General features: G+C 41.2%; 1 long non-coding RNA gene across 2 annotated transcripts in view; it reads left to right on the top strand.

Moving 5' to 3' along the window:
• LOC138987612 (uncharacterized) overlaps positions 1 to 12856 on the top strand; it is a 15486-nt gene extending 2630 nt beyond the window's left edge. Inside the window, exons 1-5 of one of the 2 annotated variants that reach the window (XR_011463990.1) lie at positions 1 to 5495; positions 6240 to 6309; positions 9673 to 9751; positions 9992 to 10225; positions 10831 to 12856. The exon at positions 1 to 5495 is cut by the window's left edge and continues 2630 nt beyond it. This is a non-coding gene — a long non-coding RNA (uncharacterized lncRNA). Of the gene's footprint in view, positions 5496 to 6239; positions 6310 to 9672; positions 9752 to 9991 lie in introns of both variants that reach the window. The other variant, XR_011463989.1, reaches the window with a different exon arrangement.
• The last annotated feature ends 1338 nt before the right edge of the window (positions 12857 to 14194 follow it).

Genomic DNA, 14194 nt, shown 5'->3' with positions numbered 1-14194 from the left:
GTAATCAATACAATATTCCCTTAATGATATTAAACAGTCGCATAGATTCCAAATTTCATGTTAGACTCCTATCTAAACACAGCCTCTGTTATCTACAAATTAAGTTGCCAAGAGGGAAATTTATTAATTTTTTACATCATGTGGTACTTTACAAGAAATACGTTCCTGAATGAGAATTTTTTTCTAGTGTTAAAGTTTATTATTATTTAGGGGACATTAATACAAGACAGTGGTCAACAACAATCACTTTATAGCCCTTGTGGGACATTCGAGATCAGTATGTTGAGAAGCTTCCTGTTCAGAGGCCTTGCAGTGGTTACTGTACAGTAGTTATTAGAGTCACATATTCATCCAGAGGAGGTATTAAAGTTGTCTTTGGCCATGAGTTGTTTAAGAGAGAGGCTCTTGTGTGCTGTACTGATCCCCCAAAGGCATCCTGTGGAAGTCCCTCCTTTCCTGGAGGTCACTGCTTTTAGCAACGGTGCCTTTCCCAAACCCCTAAAGTCATGGCTGGGGCAGGATTCCAACTTCTCTTTTCAGTTTTGTCATGTGTCTAAGTTCTCTCATTTTTGATGATCATGTTAGGAAACCAGAGGCTAAAACAATGGTGTGTCACTGTTTTGTGGGAAAAGGATCTGTCTAATGAAGAGCTCTGTGGTTGGGCGGGGTGACTGGGACCAGCACTGTGGCTTACTGCGGGGCAGGCGTGTCCTGGCTAAATTGGCACAGGTGCTACCCGGCAGCTCTGGAAGGCCATCTGCTACTCCTGAGGACCACCTGCTTCGCAGGCCAGGGCCTGGATCACTGAGCTCAACCAGTAGTAGCCACTTCTGAAAAGAGTCATCAGTTCCAAAGGAATCTTTGTGTCTGCATATTTAAAGCCAAGATAATTATTGGTAGTCTCTGCATAACAAATGTAATTTCAATTATACTCTTTTTCTAAATTAAAAACTATTGCTTGTGTGAAATGAGTATTCCCAGTTTTTTTAAGTGCATTTTTAATGTTTTTATTCTAGGAACATTAAGAGCATTGAACAAAAGATTGTCCAATTACTATATAATGTTAACAAATATGCCAAATCCTTCATTTCCATGGCAGCAAGTGAAGCTGGAGGCTGTGCAGGCTGATTCTGAGATTTTTCAGCCCCAAGGTAGACAGGACAATATTTGAAAGTGTATGGCTACAGAACAGATTTTTTTGGGGGAGGGAGCTTTAAAGCAAAGTTACAAGGGGCTGTCAAACACTTCTTCATGGCTTAATATCCATAACATTAATAATGTGGGTTTTTAAAAAGATTTCTTTATGTGGACCATTTTTAACTCCTTATTGAATTTGTTACAATATTGCTTCTCTTTTAGGCTTTGGTTTTTGGCTGTGAGGCATGTGAGATCTTAGCTCCCTGACCAGGGATCGAACCTGCACCCCTTGCATTGGAAGGTGAAGTCTTAACCTCTGTACTTCCAGGGAAGTCCTAGTGTTGTGTTTCTTGTGTTGGAATAATGTTGAAACTTCTACTCACACTTAGTCTATTGAATAAAATTAAAAATATGATATAGCCTTCTGGTGGTTTACAAATAAGATTGCACCAAATAAAAGTGTCATAGTATATATGATTATCTTAGTGTTTCAGGCAGAATCCAAAAAGATGGAACTGAATAGAAAAGTCAAACCTGAAGTCCTTATTTCCTCACCTCCCTAACTGGTTGCTGTGGCTTTCATAGCCTGGGAACTTATCAGCAGGAAGTCTAGCAGTTGGAGCTGTCACTATTGTTGATGAAGAGGAGTTGGTTTTTCTTTTTGTTTGGCTGGCATCATGGATAAAAGAGCTTAGGAAAAGTGAATATCCATATGTATGCTCTCTATCTGACATTGTATTACCAGGCTTAGGCTTCTCCAGAGCATTACTTCTTTATATCTGGAGAGAAGCAATTAAAAAATTACCTGCTAAAATGGATCTTGGATGTTCGCTTTTCTATTTTCAAAAGGCAGGTTGGCTATTTTGCCCTTGAGCCTTAAGAATTGTTGCTGATTGGCTGTTTGTTATTTTTTAATAATATATGGCATGTATCCAAGTAAGCATTCCGATGACCTCGACAATAAAATGTGATTCTTGGCTGCAAGGTCTATTGGGGGATGGCAGGCTGCCAGCCATTCATACATCATTTACAGGTGGCTGTTTCTGACAGGCCAGTGTTAGTTATTGTAAATGAGTGACAGTCCCTATAACTCACCTGTAAGCCTTACTCCGCCTGCCCAGGGCATCCGAGGTTCCCCCGGCCTCTTCACCACACGTGTTCCTCCTCCACGAAGACCCACAGGCACAGACCCTCCTGTGCACACTTCTGCCCACCCGGGCTCATCAAGATGGGGAGCTACCTTGTATGTGATTGACGATAATTAGGTTTCAACTGCCTTCTGATGCAGAAATACACACTATTACAGCACGGCCAATTTTGCTCCTGCAATCTTGCCTGTGAAAGGGTATTGATTCACTCTTTCACATTTTTAAAAGGTCATGGCAATAATTCCATCTGAACTGTGCTAAGTGAAAATAGTTTGTAGAAATAATATGGTTGCTTCTTAGTTCCATTGTAATTGAAAGCCACAATGGCTTGTTTTTTTAGTATATTTTAATTACATGTGTCTCCTTGCCCCATCTTCCCCTGATAAAGTGTTTGTAAAGTTATAAACCAGGTGGTCCCCTGTGGCAATGTCTTCTGACTTTTTGGCAAAGAGGACTTTTTTTGTTTCCCTACAGTATAAGGTGAGGTCTAACCAAAACTCTGGGCCGTTCTGCCTTATTAATTTAAGAATTAAAAACAGGAGACTTGAACTTTTTCCCTGACACTGTCATCTGCTGCCTATTTTCATAAGATTAGGATATATTGGCTTTGATGAGCAAGATGCTGAATATGCTCACTTTCCACAAATTTTCATTGTAGCTAAATAGCCTTTTCTGGGTTGACTTAAAAAAATATTATTCTTGCTAGTTATCAGACCATAATAAAAAAAAATTGGTGGTGAGAGTTTATAGCTCCTGCGGTATACCCACCCTCACAGGTGACAGGAAACTATGAATGATCTGTCATAAATTACTGGAATACTCAGGTAGCAGTTTAAGACTTTTTTCCTACATTTTTAGCTTTTCTGAGGCAAAAGAGTTTTAAAATGCTTGAATTGCATGTTTTGGGAAAGTGGGTGATCAGATTTTACGCTCTAAGCCACTCTGGATCTCTCTTCCAGTGAGGGGGGGGCGGGGAGTCTCAGCTGTTTCTAGTCTCAAAAATGAGCCCGTCATTGTACTTTCAAACTAAGGGGCATAATCTCATCCAGAGCGTGGGGATTTACGCACATAATTACCATCAATGCTAATGGCATTTATGTCTGTACAGCCCTGCACATCAAGATGAGAATATATTTCCATGTCTTCATGCTGTGAAAGTACATTTAATATCATTCATTTTACAACTGATTTTTTAAGATGATGTCCACATTCTGTCATGGCATACGGATGCCTAGTTAAAAGTAAATGGGGGAAATATTGGGAAGGGATGTGATGGCTAAACTTGTTCATGTCGATGAGATATCGCTAAACTCAAATCCATTCATACTCTTTAAATGACAACACTCTAGTCGGCTTTGAAACTGCTGGCACACTTTTCATAGTGTTATAAATTTGTCAGCCTAATGGGACATTTTGTAGATGTTTTCCTCTTTAAGTGCTTTAACAGGAGTAGGTATTCCATTGATCCAAAAATTCAGCTCAGCTTCTCATTTCTGAGAGATGAGAATCATACATTTAATGCCTTACCAGAAATTAAGTGGTGGATGGTGCCCTTCATCTCTTCAAGGAAAGAAAATTCACTCTCTGCTGAACTCTGCTCTCTTTTGGCCTGGGAGCATCTCAAGAGCAGGACATGATTTGAAACTGGAAACATTAGTGATCATCGGAATCTGGGGTGGTTCCATCTCTTCATTGATTATTTGATTGTCTTTATTCATCAGGCCCAACAGCCTATTGAATAGCGTCTTCACGTCTATGCTGGCCGAGCAAATTCAGATCCGAGTCTTGATTGATCTCTCCCAGGACTTTGACCATTAAAGCAAAATAATAGATCTATCTATCCTGTCCAATCTCTGACACCCTTATGTTGGAGCCAGCCCAAAGCAAAAGGGTCCTATGCCTAAATCATAAAAATAAGGGGACAGATGTGTGCAGAAGTCCTTCCTGAGAGGGCTGTTTGGGTCTCCTCCAAAGGAACACAGCCTTCTCTGGGAAAAATAGAAGGGCTTCACAAGAGACCTCAAAAGGCAGTGCAAAGGAGCAAGGTCACTTCTGAATGAGCTAAAGTTGGCCAACCGTGCCCAGCTGGGTGACCTCAGGCAAGCCACTGGACCTCTCTGAACCAGTTTCCTCCTCCATAAGATGGAGCAGGATAAATGCTGAGTGTTTTACCACCTTGGAATTTTATAACCAGTGCCTTTGGCTTTTATAAATATTGGGATTACAGTGAATTACAGTGAATAACAAGAAGGAAACACTGATTTCCATGGGATTATGCAGATGAGAAGGTCTAGGGCACTAGATGCCTTGATACAGTAACACTGGTGGATAAGATGCCATCCTAGCGCCAAAGCCCAGGTCCACCCCAAACCCTGATGTGTGATTCCTTTGCATTCAACTTGGTGGCTTGACTAGTAACAGCCCAGCTACTGAAGCTGCTGTCAGTGGCACTGACAAATCCCAAGGGGCAGAAGGTAGAGGGTCCTTGGTGAGGAAGTACTAACCTCATCTCGGTACTAGCCTCTTCCTTGGCATCACCAGACTGGCTTGTGGGTGTTGCTTTACCTCACCAATCACCAACACTCTCTCGGCTTTTTCCTCTTGTGACCACTATTTCCTCAATCATACTGATCACAGAGTTCTTTTTAGCCTTGAAGACATTGCCCTCCAAATTCCCTTGATTCTAGTCATGCTTTGTCTTCACCCAGTGCCCTACAATTGTATGTGGTACATCTATGGCCCCATTCCACTCCACAGGTGTTTTTGAAAGACCATTGCCTCACTTTAATCATGTGAATTCCCTTATTCTCACTTTTGGAAATATCTTCTTTAGCATTAACTCAGTACTTAATTGGGCACCTACTACAGATAAGCATTGGGCAAGGACCTGGGGAGAGCATTGAACGAAACACTGTCTGTGACTTCTAGGACTTGACTTGTTCACATTTGTAAGGTGTTAATCAATTGCAAAGGATATTCACATACATTTTCTGATGTGCTTTCTACAGCAATTTGGAAAAGTACATCTAGCAGATGATATTATTATTTCTATTCAGAGAAAAAATGAAGACAGAAAGAACAAACTAGTTCCTCAAGGTCCTGCAGGTTAGTAGTGCTGAGTATTGCCTCCAACTCAACGTCCTGCGACTCCAGATGTCTTGTCTTATGTCTCCACCATGCACCTGCTCAGAGCCACAAGTCAAGACCAAGGTATTCCTGGCAGGCCCTTCTCAGTGTGTTCCCTGTGTCTGAGATGCAGCTGACCCTGTGAAAGAATGACCCAGGGGGCCCAGTAGCTTAGAAGGGCTGGCAAGGTGTTTAACCCAAGTCCATGCCTTGCTTGTTGGATTTGTGCCTCTCTCGGGTGCTGGGCAAGGGCAGCCATTCACTCCTGAAGTTCCTAAGCTCGCAGCTGTGTACTTTCGAACTTACACCACTGAGAAATATCAAGGTCAGAACATGATTGAAGAACCTTCTCCCTTCTCTTTTAAGTTGCCGTGCTTATATGATATTGTTTTCCACTAAAGTAGGTTCTCTTAAAAATGAGGTTGAGATCCCTAAAGAAATTGCTTCAATCAGCAGCAGGGCTTAATGACTGTTAATGGGAAGTGGAGATAGGATAGTAAGTGTTACTTTGATTAATAAGAGAACTGCAGAGAATTTAAATTGTGCCACTGATGGATTATTTTCTTCAAGCTTGATAAGCACTTCTCATTTGTTCTTAAATTTGGTCAATACTGTTAAAGGCAGCAAAATGAAGTATAATTAATTCTATTACTGCCGCTCAGACCAAGTGTTACTAAGAAATAGATTATGATGCAGACGACAGTAGAAGTCCCAGAGTTGACAGTTTGATGCTTTGAATACCTGTCACTGCTTGTTAGCCTGAAAGAATGAAGAAAATTTCTGTACCCTGATTTCAAGATACCTAAAACTGTTTTCTCATCTCTGCAGGTTCCACTGACCTAATACAGGGAATATCAATAACGTGATCAACTGATACAGAAATGATCCTGTTTTGGAGGTATGAAGAGTAAATAAAAGATTGAGATATACATTAGTTAAAACCTTAAGAGCTGGATGCTCATTCTGAATTAATCACTAAGAAAATGAGATATTGATTTGATGTTAAAAGAAAGCTTTACATATTTTTCCATTTTCAAAGATTCTGCCCCATATTATGAGCCATGCTTTTCTTTATTTAGCAAAGATACATAAGCAAATAGCACAAAATAATTTTAGTGAATAAATAGCAAATTAATTTTATTCAGAACTTAGTTGATAAGCAGATGTAATTGAAATAAAAGATTTTATTTTAGTATATAATTTTATTTACTACAAGTACTAGTGCCTAGGATGGCATGAAATTAGACCTACATCTCCCCTTGTTTTCTGTAAACAGCAAGAAGCACCAGTGTTTTCTGAAGTTTTTTTTTTCTTGACACCTTTTAAACCCCTTTTAAATATGCCTGTCTATTTATTTAAGGAACATAAATCACTTTATAAGTCATGCTAAGATTCATGCCTGAATGCAGATGGATATATACAAGGTCTTACCTACTGCTTTCGGCATCTTAATTCAGTGATTCTCAGCCTTGTAGTTCATTCTCCAGGGTATCTCTGGTTAATTCAAGGAGTGCTTCCAAGCTCTAAAATGAAAATAAATTAATTCCACTTAACACTTAAAAAAAATTATGTGTCAGTCCTATTTTATGGAATCCACCAAATAGCAGCAGGCTTTTACAACTTCAGAGAGACTGGGAATCAAACTCCCCCTGAATGTGTGTCCTTCTGTTCACTATTTCTATTTCCAAGTCTGGTATTTCTTCCAAAGTGTAGAAAGTCGCTGGGTGAGTAATTTTGGATGAATATAAAACCAAGTATGTTGGGCTAGTAGTACAGTTATAAAGTTTCTATGAAGTTCAAATTCCGTTATTAAAAATGTAAACCTTATCTATTATGAATTGAGGACTAATTCTCTTGCCCAGATGTCCCATAAACATAATTTCTTAAGATGGGAGAATTATAAGATGTACATTTCAGACCAGAATGTGAAAGTCAAGCCATTGTAGAAGCTTTTGGCTGGAAAATATAACTTTGGAGACAGAGTAAAACTGTGTAGAGAGAGAGCTGGAACCAGAAGGCTGTCAGAAGCCCAGGTTCTGAAGCTTCTCCTGCCACTGCAAAGCATCAAATGACCTTGGATGAGTCTCCCAGTTCCCCCAGAACTAAGTTCTTTCCTCTGTAAAGTGAAAGATTGGCCCAACTGGTCTTCTACATCCTTTTACGCTTGAAAATTCTGGTCTTTGAGAAGAGCTCAAGCATGAGATGTTGAAATGATCTTTTTAAAGGTGTTGACTCAAAATGATGTGGTCTGTACAGACAGTAGAAATAGCCACTGTGGTCTGTGGTCAAGCCTGTGGTCTCCTAGGGTAGATAATGCACTCTGCAAGTGCAAGGTGGCCCCCACCACCGTGTACATGTGCTCCTTCCTGGAGGCAGAACGGTGAGTCGGTCTGACTCATCTCTGCCTTCAAGAAGCTTAAAGGCTAGTGGGGAGGCAGGCAGTAAGCAAGGGCATAAACCATCATGTGAGTGAGACATTCATTCAACAAATACATTGAAGAGAAGCAAACCAGGAAATGTTTGCATGATAAGATGGGGTCAGAGAAGGCTCTCTGACAGGGAGGATAGAGAGTGAGAAAGCTGACCCAGGGTGGAAGCAGAATAAGGGGAAATAGGGAAGGGAGATTTCCAGGCCTGCTTGCTTAAAAGATAAAGGTGGAAATAAGCCCGGATCTCATCTGCATTGTCTCATTGCCTTGTCTGCACTTTTCTTCTCTATTTTATATACTTGTGAGGTGTTCTTATTAACTCAAGAAAAACCGTGCAGAGAAAAGATTGTTTCCATTGCTTTCTACCCAGTCATTCTCACCTATAGCAACTCAGATAATTTTGCCTTTGGTTTCCCAGATTGCTGCCGACAATTCAAGTTTAAAAACCTCGAGTTGGGTTATTTCCATTCGCACTGTATGTCTGTGTTTGCCCATAGAATTTGGTACAACTTACGACTTCAGAATTACTGTATAATGCTCAGAGGTGTGAAACGCCATTTCGAGTAATGCCTTTCTTCAGTTAATATAGATAAATATTGATGGCAGGCAGCAGTAAAACAAGTCATTAAATTCTCCAGTGCAAGTGTATCCCACACATAGCTGGAAGCTACAGACATCACACCAGGCGCGGAGAAAACCACTGCATATAATTGGAGCACTTGCATCCCTCAGCTCCCTCGTGCCAAAATGGAAAACAGGGTTTTTTGGGGGGAAGCACGGGCACCAAGGGGAGAGACCGGGTTGGAATCGCACTGCTGGTCCGTTCTGCCCACTGTCTGTCTGCCGCCGCCCTAATGAGTTCCTGGCTGAGGCAGAAGCCTGTGAAAAATGGCAATCAGCAACAAGCAGAGCTCTGATGCTCTGAAAACAAAGAAACTTTAAAGTAGTAGCCCTATAAAGCCAGCTAAAGAGTTGCAGGGTAACAAACCCCCTTCTCTTTTGTCCTTCGATTGTTTGACAGCAGCGTCTTTGTGCCCCTGCCGCACTAGGCTTGGGTCACCTAGGGGGTGTGGCGGGGCTGGCTTACAGTCCCAGATCACGTGCTTGTTGCTTGATTCCTTGGATGAAAAATGGAAGGCCCTGTTTCCTCATTTTATAACACCGTCCTAAGGATGCCAGCCTGGTATAGATGTTGAAACTCCACAGTACGGGGTACCCTTTCTTCAAGGTGTTTTTAATGGGCTCTGGGTTGTCAAAGACACTGCTCTGATAATGAGGCTGTGAGCCCCGAGTGAGGAGAAAGCTCTGTAATGAGGGAGGCGGACAATTTGTTACAGTGATGCGGTTACTTGGCCATAATATCTTTTTGAGGTTTATTAAATCATATAAAATTTCAATTTACACTGTAATATTCTATAAAAGATGGAGCACACAGAAGTAATAAGTATGACAACATTTCTTTCATTTATGAATTGTATTGTTGATTGTGTTAACACTGCCACATCCAGCAGCAGGATTATTTATGTCGGGACAGTAATTTTCTATCTCCAATTTAATTTTGTAAAAGTTAATTACAAATTAGAATAAAATGAATGCAGTTATGGAAGGCAGTGAAATGCTGAGATAGGATGTTATTGGGGGGGAAATATTGACTCAGGCCGCTTGTGGTGGAGATCACTGTTATAGAAACCCAGGGCTTCTGGTCCAAGGGTCACCCATCCATTTGTTGGATGAAGAGAGGTTCTGGGTTTAATCCATGAGGAAATGAACTGTCCTTGGGGGACCTTAGGGAATATCAGTGGTCGTTCTAGTGAAACCCCTTTCTTTCTCAGACAGGTCACAAAGCTTGTCCCAGTCACTCAGCGCAGAGGTGACAGAATGAGAACTAGAATTCCAGTTTTGGCACACCAGGTTAGTCAACTTTCATTTCACTCCGAGGTGAGTGTAGATTTGTTTCTGCTTTAAAAAGTGGGCAGAGGGGTATGTGGAGAGAGAGGAGGTAGAAAGTTTCTCCAGGTCTTAACGCAAACCAATCTGCGCCCTGCAAGATGGAAAACTGAAATGCATGTGGCATATTCCCAGTCACCTTTTCCTCCCCTGTTGAACTCTTTTTCCATTTCTCCACTGGTAATGACAAAGTTTCTTCAACAGGCTTTCTACCAAAGCCATTGAGCAAAAGAGCCAGTTACAACCCTTCAGGAGTTGCTCCAGCCAACTCAGCCCCCAAGAGAGAAAGGAACACCAGAGACAGAGACCGAGCAGAGTGGAGAGAATTCTCAGGCCTGAACACGATACCCCAGTTCTTCACCTCCCTTCCCTGCCATTTCCCCATGTGCACTATGCTTTTCCCCTGGGACTTGGCCAATCGCGCCTCTCGCTGAGAAGGTGGGTGAGCTCAAATGCGCCCAACCTACATCCCTCCATTTTCACCCCACTCTTCTCAAGCATGTGGTCTCTTTCCCTTCCCATTTTCAATACCAGACTTTCACCATTTGCAATATCAAGATTGACTTGCTAGGTGAAAGACTTTTATATTTAGTTTTTAATAGAGCAAAAGTGACTCTAAATTTGTTAATATTCTTTAGGTTACATAGGACAAATTACAGATAAGTGAATCAGTAATGAAATTTGTAATGAGAATTTCTCAAGTATGAAATGTTGGCGCAAGGAAAGTTAATTGCAGGATTTTACAGCCATTATAGTTTATATCATAAATGCAAAAATGACGAGGGCCATTTAATTACAGTAGGAACACACTAAATTTTTATGGAGTGCCATTTTGTTAAAGAGGTACTCGGAGCATTAAGAGCAAATACCATCCTAACTGTGGGTCCAGGTAGCTTTCACAACATCAAATAAATATGCTATTGCTACAAAATTGTTCCTTAGATACTGTAATTGACATGATGACTAATGAGATGGGTTTATTCTCACAGCTTCACATACTCAATTTACAGTGTCTGAAAGTTATTTTTTTTTGCTATCCACAGACCTGGAAGGAACCAGAAAAATCCCTCTTGGAAAACACTATCTCTGCCTCTTCTCTAATTAACCTTCAAAAATGCATTTTGAAATATAGAAGTTGGTGCCTGGCATAGAAATTGGATTGTCTCAGAAAAAAAGAAGACCCAAGTGCTAATTTGTTCCTTATTAAATATCTGACATGTCAAAATTGCAGGCAGTTAATGTTTCTGGTGCCTTTCAGCAAGGCTGGAGACAGCATTTCCTGTGGGCCAGGCACAGTGGGGTGGCTCTGAGTACCAGTTACCACAGAAGCGAATGCTGTCCCACTGCACCCTCCTAGCCTAGGTCTCCCTTTTATTCCCCTCACATTCCAGCCAGGGACCTGTGGGCATAAGATGCCCTGATCTCTATGGAAGGAGGTGTCTAGGGGGGCTGACTTAGAATTCTGAAGCATCCCCCATCATTGTGGGTTTAGGGGATGCACCCCCCTCACCTTGTCACCCCAGGCCTCAGACACTCCCAGAATAGGAAAAAAGAGTTCACAGTAAAAGAGCCATATTCACTCTGGCCCCCCGAACATGTTTTAGATTGTTTTGGAAAGCCAGAGTAATGGTACGCCCATGTTTTGGAAATCTAGGGTGGTTGTCCTTCTCTCTATTATCCAGTAAAGTTCCCGGAGGGAGATTATTCTAGGCAGTATTTCTTTTCCTAGGAAAAGTAAAGGAACAATATCCGTGGTCTCCCTTGTCTAGTCAATGGAACTGGAAGTTAAGAACTGTTGATTTGCATGGAGTCAGCTGGCAACAGAGAACCATCAAGAGCGTCCAGTTCCAGGACAACAGACAGCGCACTCAAGGATTTTGGAGAAGAGCAGCTATACATTGGTAACTGGCACAGTGACAAACTGTTAATGGTTGTGAATTGGGAGTACTTTACACTATCCTTGAACTTTTCTGTATGCTTGAAATTACTCGTGAATGTAAAAACTGAAATAAAAGAATATCATTAGCTGAAACTGGCCAAAATAAATAAAAATTTTAAAAGGACTGTTGATTTGGAAAACCTGCATTCCACACCCTGCTCTGCCACGAAGTAACCATGAAACTTTGAATGTTCATCTGGAAAATAAGAATGTAATAATGATCCCAGGTTCCAGGAGATATTGTAAACATCTGATAATTTAGTGAAGAATTTGTAAATATAAGAGCAGGATCTCATATGTTCTTAGCAGCATTGTTCACAACAGCCAAGGGCTAGAGGCAACCCATGTCCACAGATAAACAATGTGTAGTATATACCCACAACAGAATATCGTTCAGCCTTTAAAAAGGGAGGAGAGTCTAACACATGCTACAGCATGGATGAACCTGGAGGACGTTTCGTTAAGTGAAATAAGCCGGGCACAAAAGGACGAATACCATGTGATTCCACTTAGATGAGGTACCCGGAGCAGTCAGATCCATAGAGGCAGAAAGCAGGATGGTGGTTACTGGAGGAGAATGGGGAGTTACTGCTTAACAGGTAGAGTTTCAGTTTTGCAAGATGAAAAGAGTTCTGGAGATGGAGGTGGGGATGACGGTACAACAGTGTGAGTGACCGTAATGCCACAAAACTGCACTTAAATGTGGTTATGGTGGTAAACTTTATGTTATGTGTATATATGTTTTGTTATTTCCTTATCATATTAATGTGGATATTTGTTTTGTGTGTGTTAATTTTATTCTAGGTTAGAATTCAGTTCTAATGTTAAGTATTTTGTTGCTCAGATTGTTTCAGCTTTTGTTTCCTTCATAGTTCCTGTGGTCTTTTTTTAACAGACTCATCTTTTTTTTTGGAGCATGTTCCTATTTTCTGGCCCTCAGGATGCTCCAGGCTCATCTTGTGTATTGCACACCTTGGTTGGGAATCAACCACTTCTCCAAAAGCCCTGAGACCTTTCATTGGAGACTAGTGTATAGAGATAGAGCTTTGGGTTGTAGATGTACTCATCATCATTGGGGTGGTATACTTTTAGGCCCTCATATCTAACCCCTGCCTCTGTCTTTCTGTATATATATTAAAAACCATGAATTTATACTGATACTTACGATTCCAAGCTAATACTCCAGGGTTGATTTTATACTGGCTCCTCTTCTTATTTGTAGTGTCAGTCTCCAACAGTAAAAAGCCAGGTCTCATTGTCTACAATATATTTACTTACTTGTTCAATTTCACCATATACATAAAGCAATTCCAGACCTGCTAACCCATACTCCTCTGAGAAAGCTAGCATTGGGACTTTCTGGTGATCCACTGGTTAAGAATCTGCCTGCCAGTGCTGGGGACACTGGTTTGATCCCTGGTCTGGGAAGATCCACGTTCCTCGGACCAAGTAAGCCTTTGTGCCACAACTACTGAAGCCTAGGCGTTTAGAGCCCGTGCTCCACAAGAGAAAGTGAAAGTCTCTCAGTCATGTTGGAGTCTTTGCGACCCCATGGATAGTATTCTAACAGGCTCCCCTATCCATGGAATTCTCCAGGCAAGAACACTGGAGTGGATTGTCATTCCCTTCTCCAGGGGATCTTCCTGACCCAAGGATTGAACCTGGGTCTCCTGCATGGCAGGCAGATTCTTAACTGTTTGAGCCACCAGGGAAGCCCACAAGAGAAGCCACTGCAATGAGGAGCCTGAGAAAGGCAACCAGAGAAAACCCATGCACAGCAACAAGACCCAGCACAGTCAAAAATAAATAAATAAACACTATTAAAAAAAAGAAAAGAAAAAACCAGTGAGGGAATTCCCTGGTTGTCCAGTGGTTAAGACTCCAGGCTTTCAACTCTCACTGCCAAGGGCTTGGGTTTGATAAATTAAGATCATGCAAGTTGCCCAGCATAGGCAAAAAAAAAAAAAAAGAAAGAAACACAGCATTTATACACAGTTCTTTTTGTCTTTAGCCTTAGTATCCAGTCTGGATGCAATAGAGTTAATTCATGTGTTAGTCCTTGTATCCCAGTTTGGGTTCCCCCTACATCTTGGTTCCTTTGAATTATTAATTTATTCACCTAGGGAATATGGGAAGCATTACTATGACCTAAGAGTCAAAATTGTACATAAGATGTTCTCAGAGAAGGATGGCTCCCTTCTTCTCCCTCCCATCCTCTCAAATCCCCCTCTTCTCTCCACCCATCCCACCTGCCTCCTGTAGGTAGCCAACATCCTTGGTTTCTGATTTATCCCCTGTGTATTTCTTTTGCCCAAGTGATCAGACATCTGAGTATTTTCCTTTATTCCCTTCTTACACAAAGGGTAGCATATTCTAAATACTCTTGGGGGCTTTGCTTTTTTTTTTTCACTGAATAGTATTAATATGACATGGAATCTTTACATGTTTCAAAATGAGGCATGAGTTTC

This window comes from Bos mutus, chromosome 4, assembly GCF_027580195.1.
Source record: "Bos mutus isolate GX-2022 chromosome 4, NWIPB_WYAK_1.1, whole genome shotgun sequence".
NCBI lineage: Eukaryota > Metazoa > Chordata > Mammalia > Artiodactyla > Bovidae > Bos > Bos mutus.
Note: the sequence above shows the minus strand (reverse complement) of the source record. Positions and strands in the feature narration are given on the sequence as shown.